Source organism: Gavialis gangeticus, unplaced genomic scaffold, assembly GCF_001723915.1.
Source record: "Gavialis gangeticus isolate Ggan-Ray unplaced genomic scaffold, GavGan_comp1, whole genome shotgun sequence".
Classification (NCBI taxonomy): domain Eukaryota; kingdom Metazoa; phylum Chordata; order Crocodylia; family Gavialidae; genus Gavialis; species Gavialis gangeticus.
The window spans coordinates 156,509,170-156,515,910 of record NW_017729025.1 but is presented as its reverse complement, the minus strand read 5'-3'; the positions used below and the strand labels follow the sequence as shown (position 1 = coordinate 156,515,910).

At 41.2% G+C, this 6,741-nt stretch overlaps 1 protein-coding gene across 9 annotated transcripts in view; it reads right to left on the bottom strand.

Moving 5' to 3' along the window:
* Window positions 1-6,741, bottom strand: part of PPP6R3 (protein phosphatase 6 regulatory subunit 3) — a 136,853-nt gene that overhangs the window by 105,510 nt on the left and 24,602 nt on the right. For 3 of the 9 annotated variants that reach the window (XM_019519836.1, XM_019519838.1, XM_019519837.1), the window contains one exon: window positions 4,865-5,022. The exons of the other annotated variants lie outside the window; for them this stretch is intronic. The gene's annotated coding sequence lies outside the window, so the exon portion shown is untranslated. The remainder of the gene's footprint in view (window positions 1-4,864; window positions 5,023-6,741) is intronic. 9 annotated transcript variants of the gene reach the window in all.

Sequence of the window (6,741 nt, the reverse complement as noted above, 5' to 3'; positions counted from 1 at the left end):
GTCCAAACGTGAGAAAGGTGGAACAAACATACATACCGAGCAAAGCTGAGCTGCAGAGTCACCACAGCTCGAGATGTGGTTGACCCTGGTGGGGCGCAGCCCAATGAACTGTGACAGAAATGCACAGACACATAGTGAGGGATCCGTGTGTGGGGCAAGGGCGGGCTGCCCGCTACATGCTCAGGGCCAGGGGCTGCACCAGACTCTTCCAGAATGTTGGGGGAGGAGGGGGCTGGGCAGTGGTGGTACTGGGAAAAGGGGCTGTGGGGGTGTTATACCCCAAAAATTTGCCATGGCACCCTTGGAGCCCTCCCTGCCAGCACTGCTACCAGCTGCTCCAAGCAGAACTCCAGTTCAGCCCCCGCCAGGAAGAGTCCAGTGCAGTCTCCAGCCCCAAGTGCACAATGGGCAGCCTGCTCTCACCCTGTGCACAGATCCCTCACTATGGGGACCTCAATCTACTGCCCAACACACTTACTAGTCGGACTGCTCTCCCAAGCTGCATATTGGCATTAGCCAATAAAGCTGGTCAATAAATCGGCCATCAGTTTTGGCCCAAAAAATCTTTACTGATACACCCCTAGATTCTATGCATCTGGTAAGCTACTTGTCCCACTGTTCTTGTACATGAAGTTTTTCCTAAAACTTAAAATCTTCCTTCCTATAGTGTAAACCTGCTGCCTCTTCTCCCTCAAAAGAAAGAATTATTTTTTATCCATCTTCCTTATGGAAAACTTTTAAATACCATTACTTCTTGAACTATAATCAAAGGATTCTTCCTCCACAGTTTAGAGACATGCATGGAACAATGCACAAGCAGTTAGCCAAATGAAGCAACCAATGCAACAGATCCTATAGCAAACTAAAAGTCACTTCTTCTGGCTGGCAGTAACAATACATCTTTTCCTCCTTCAGGCAACCAGTAAAGAAAAGCACGACTCCTATCATAGCAAAGACATTAGCTTTCCAAAAAAGTTTAAACGGAAGGTCAGAAGAAAACTCCCTTTTTACTGCTGAAGATAGACTAGAGGAAAGAGGTTCTAACAGGCACTCCTGAAAAGAGTTGCGAAACATCCGAGTAGCAGCAATATTTCCCCAAGTTAAGGTTACAAACTACTTCCTATTATAAAGAGTTCCCCCCACCCCATCTCCCACTAAAATCACATGGGTTGTCGTCACCTAAATTTTGTGCTCGACATTAAGCACTACATGATGTACAAAGTAACTCTTTTTTTAACTGAAGTGTTCAATATTTTGTCCCTTCATCAGCCCAATAGTATGGCATTACAAGATTCAACACAAACATGTTACTAATGCTAGGGTGTCTTATTTTTTAAATCCATGGAAAAATGATTAGACGCAATAGTGATAAGTGTTTTATAAATGCAGATTAAGTAGATATTTTGATATTAGCTTGTGCAGACAGTTTTCAAAGGCAAGCACAATCAAACATTTAATTGATGTAATTTGAAAGCTAGGTATAAACAACAATTACTGAAGCAGACTAAAGATGACAGTCAGGGAGTATATTCTACAGCTATCCCTTATTATTCCAACAGTCTTTCTTTGGTTAAGTACTACTTGTAGACAATATACTGACAGAATGGTTGCAGGAGACAATCTATTGGACTTGAAATGGATACTGGTTTCCAGGGCTTTGTAGCATAGTGGTGCTGTATCTTTTGGCCCTGCAGGCGAGATGAGTGGCACACTGCCCAAAGCCTACCTCATGTCACCTGATTCTAGTGCACAGGGTCATGCTATTCAGTCTGCAGGCTCCCCATGAGTCCAAAAATTTGGGAAAAGGGGGAGTGGCAATTAATGCTGCCACCACATTTCGGAACTGCAGGTTGGATTATATAACTCCACAGGCTGGATCCAGTCCTAGGGACTGAGCACCCCTGCTGTAGCATATGGACAATGCCCTATTCTTCTTTCAGGCAGCAGCGTAAGAAAGACAATGGATATTGATTTTATCCCAACAGGAAGAGATGGAAAAAACCCAGCCAACCACAATAAACAGCACCAGAAAGTTTCTAAAAGTTTCATCTAAAGTTCATGTAAGAGTTTAATTTCTAAGAATTTCATTTGCATTAGTGGTTAAATACATATTTGAGCGTCAGTGTACTTGCAATGTTCATCCTCTGGATACAATCAAGAAAATGCACCACATTTAGAGTCTTCATGTTCCTTCATTAGGAGAAATGTACTTTAGATTTCTACACCAGGAAGCTCTCATTAAGTTCGGCAGCTTTGTCAATCAAACTGAAGTCCCAGCTTCTGCCTTGGTTCCTCCCAAGAGTCATGATTATTATTATGCATTTTCTTGATTCTTGAGATGACCCTGAATTTAAGATGCCCCCCCAACAATTAGATTCTATATAGAGAAGATTTATAACATGTATTCTAGTTTTCCATGTATAAAACCTAATTATTGGAGGGTAATCTTTAATTTCACCCATCCCACTGCTGGGGGGGGGGAGGAGGTGGGGAGGCAGTGGAGATGCAGGTGGTATGGGAGATCACGCAGCTTACCCCATTTGTACTGGCCCCTTGCCTGCTCTCCCCCCCACCCCCCCTGCCCCTGTTCCATTCCACACCATCAGGCTCCATCCCTGTTCCAAGCCTGGTGCACTGAGCATAGTCCCAGCCCAGTCTAGCCCTACAGCAGCCATGCAGAATGTGCCCCACAACTGCAGGGCTGTGCTGGGACACTACTGTAGCCTGAGGCACAGAGTACCGACAGACTGTTGGCATGGAGTAATGATGGCGGGCAGGGGAGGGGGAGAGGATGAGATGCAGAGGTATCAGGAACAGGGAGTAGAGAGAGGCAGCAGCTGCAGCTATGGCCCCAACCCCAGGTAGGGGCTGGAGCCCAAGTCACAGCAGCTGCCTGCCCTCCCCAACACCACCCACATGCACAATTCTAAGAGGGGCTTCTCCCTCCCCATATTAAAATAGGGAAAAAACCCTCAACTTAGAATTCAGTAAAATACAGCAACATTCCTGTTCTGCGAAACATCCCCTCAAAACGTTCTTTAATAAAATGAAACCAACAGGCCTCTTCAGTGCCATTCTCTAACTGACCTAGAAAACAGAGGAGGCAACTTTCATAAAGCCGTATCACTAAAATAAGGGGACAGCCATAGCCCAGTGGAACAAAAATCCCCACTTAGCGTCAGGCAGGTCAGCTATGCCTGTGAAATATACAGCAGGTTGTTCAAGAAGCACATGTATTCTTTCCAAAGGTAAATGCATGTTTTTCTATTTTAGTAGTAGTTAATAGTCTAGCTGGTTGAAAACTGTTTTAAAGTTAATGCACACACTAATTAAGGCTTAATGCTTAAGATACCCAGCACACACTGACTTCAAGCTACTGAAGGAACTGCGTAATATCTGTATACTTACAAAAGCAATGAGTTCCCCCCAAAAAGTCCTAATAAGCTTACCTGTTTGCACATCATCATTAGAGACAATAGTTAAAGTTAAAATAGCAAATTTTGAGACAAGTATCAAATGCCTCCATGTCCTATACTCCACCATGGCATCCTCTAGCTATTGGTTAAGATGTTGGATTAAATCAAGGACTCCAGGTGTAAACAAGCAAGCACACAAACTCAATTACCCTGCCAAAACATGAAGACAGCTTGTCCACTAGTAACTAGTAACTACACTGAGGGACCAAGTAGGCACAAAATGAGACTCTGAACATCTGCTTTAACAAACAAGCTAGATTCAGGACATTTTGGCTTTCCCCAACACCTAATGTAACCTATTAGTGAAGATAGTTATCAATATATTCCACAAAGCAAATGGTTCATTTAGTGTGAGTGATCATCATTCTTCAGTCATACAGGTAACTTGAATTCATCAGCAGACACAGTCTGGAGTGTCTGTTGCTGCAAAAAAACATCTACAGTAGCAGCGCAGACAACACCACTTTCTTCCAAATGCTGAGAATAAGAACTTACAGCTGAAAATTGTTTCCACACATGCACCTCCACCCATATATACATTTGTTCAGAAATATTTTCTGCACACAAAAAGATGGAATACAACAAATGCTAAATTTCTGCCATTTCTTCTGTGATGGATCCAACAGTAAAAATAATTACTTTAAGTAATAAAATAACCTTAACAGGTTGGCCTTAGGTTCTGTTTTCAACTGAAAACACAACTTTTCAAAATAGCATGTTACAGATCAGTAGTATTTTTATCCTTCTGCTGAACAAGAGATAGCATTTTTGGCACACAGGCACCTGAGCGCATCACCCAACTTAACAGTTCAAACACAAATATCTGATGTTTATATTGGAAAACAAAAAGGGAACAAGCAAGCTGGGAATGCATTAAATGTCAAGGTTCCTTAGGCCAGCGTCCCAGTTGCCTAGTGTCTTTCTAGTATAAACCCAAACTCTTTATTACTGGTTTTCCAAAGGTCATATTTTAAAGTCACCATAATACTGCATTTGACAGTGAAATAGTAGTGGTAACAGCCAGTGGTGATGGACAATACAATTAGCTACAAAAGGGAGAGAAAAAAAAAAAAAAAAAAAAAAAAAAAAAAAACAAAAAAAAAAAAAATCGCTGGAAGACTGATGCAAGGCAAAGGAAGGAATGACCATCGAAAAGCTGAACTGCAGAAAGGGAAGAAGAGTGAGAAGACAGAGCTGAGCCCTACAGAAATAAGATATACAAGTCTCTTGAAGGGGGGGTGGGGGGCGCAAAAAGGAGAATGAAAACAGGATCTGAAGCACCAAGGAACCACCATGTTTAGGTGGATGCTTTATGGGAGCAGGGGGGCGGGGGAGGGGGGGAGAAGAGCTATCCCTACAGATTTAAGTTTAATAGCAGTATTTCTTACCTGTTAAAAACACAAAATATTTTTAAAAATTAAGAAAACAAAACAATTTGTATTCTTTGTGGCTCCTTGCCCATTACAGGGTATCCTGGCAACAGCAAAATCTTTCAATCTATAGTATTAGCAGGACTGAATTAGGTTAAGATGAAGCAGATTTCTTCCTACAAGAAAAAAACAAAACAAAGACATTTCATAATGTTAAAGAGGTTTCCATTAAACAGCACAATTGGCAATGTGAATATTAAAAGGTGTTGCTCCCAAGGAATGGAGCATACAAGGTGCTGGTGAAAGGGAGAAGTTGTAGAAAAAAAAAAAAAAAATGGTGCTGATTCTACCAGATGTTTTGAAATTCATTAAGAAAGTTGTTGCAGCCTTATCTGCCTATTCAATGGCCATCTTCTTTGTTCTGGGCAGGATATGTGAAATCTTCATATTCTCACTCAATATAAAATTGCCTCCATGAATGAAGAATTTAAGATCCCACTTTTTACTTTAAAAAAAATTACCCATAGTTCTACCTTTCTGAGATATCACACAGCTTCAGCCATAAAAAAAAAACAACCGAAAAAATCTAGGAAGCAGCATGAACACAGGTTTTTTGTTGTTGTTTTGTTTCTAGGTTTAAAAACCCCCAAACAAAACCAAAACAGGTCTTGCTCCATCATGACTGAAGTATACTGTGCCCACAAACTGGCAACTAAGAAGGAGAATCAAGCATGCAAGCCAATTTAATTATTTCGGCAAGACAGTTAAAACTGGCTTAAGTCAGTTGCTGATTTATGCCAAAAACTCAGGGTTTTTTGCCACTCAAATGATGCCATGTTCAAGAGAGTAAGGTGTGCTTATCCCAGATTGATGCTCACATTCCAGTGCATGAAAGGGTCAGAAATAAGGCTAGCAAATCTCAACCAAAATGTCAGCATCCAATCAAGGAATATTTTCAGGGAAGTAGATTTGCAGACAAATTATCCCATCAAATTCTTTCATGGTAATTATCATTATTGTCCAGGATTAGTTTTGAACCATTTTGGCAAACACGGAAGGAATCTGAAAGTTGACTTGCAGGGGGTACAACATGAGGTGTTCTTGTGCACTTTTGCTTGTTTATGATGTAGAAAAACAACAACAACAACAACTTATCTATAAAGCCCTCCCCCCAACCCTTTTTCAAGTTGTTTAAACCTGACCCAGTCACATCAAACAAGAGCTCTATTCCTATGGTAGTAAAGAAGGTTGTGTAGTTATGACGTAAGAAATGCTGAAAATTCACCAAGTGAAAAGGGGAGATTAAGCAAAAAGAGCAAAACTAATATGAATAAAAATTTATGTCATGGACTAATGCATCAAAAAGACCTATCAGTTGAAAAAACAGAACCACTGTTACACCATTTATTGAAGTGAGAACTTAAATAACAAACACCAGTAGCAAAAAACACAGCTGATTCTGACTATAATCTTGATATCCAAATACAAACCATTTTTTATAACCTTCAATATGAAACCTTTTAAAACTCTTACTGTTAACCTTTTTAAAGGAGAACAATATCTTTCTCCATCTGAAATGGATGCTACAAAAAACAATGCCTAGAGTTTCATTCTGTAAACTTCATGAATTACTTTTGAAAGCTTGTACAGCGTAGGTCAGAGGTAGGCAGCCTTTTACCAACAAGGGCCAACCAATCAGCCCAAGTACTGCCATGGGCCACTAATCCCCTCTTGCCATCCAACTCATGCCATGTTTCATTAAAACAGAGCATGAGCCATACTACATGGCTAAGCAGCAGTATGTGTGCGGAAGGGGCAGGGAATGTACACGCTTTTGTAAGGCCTCCACAGGCTGGATGCAATCCCCTCCTAGCCCAGATGCAGCTTTCGGACAA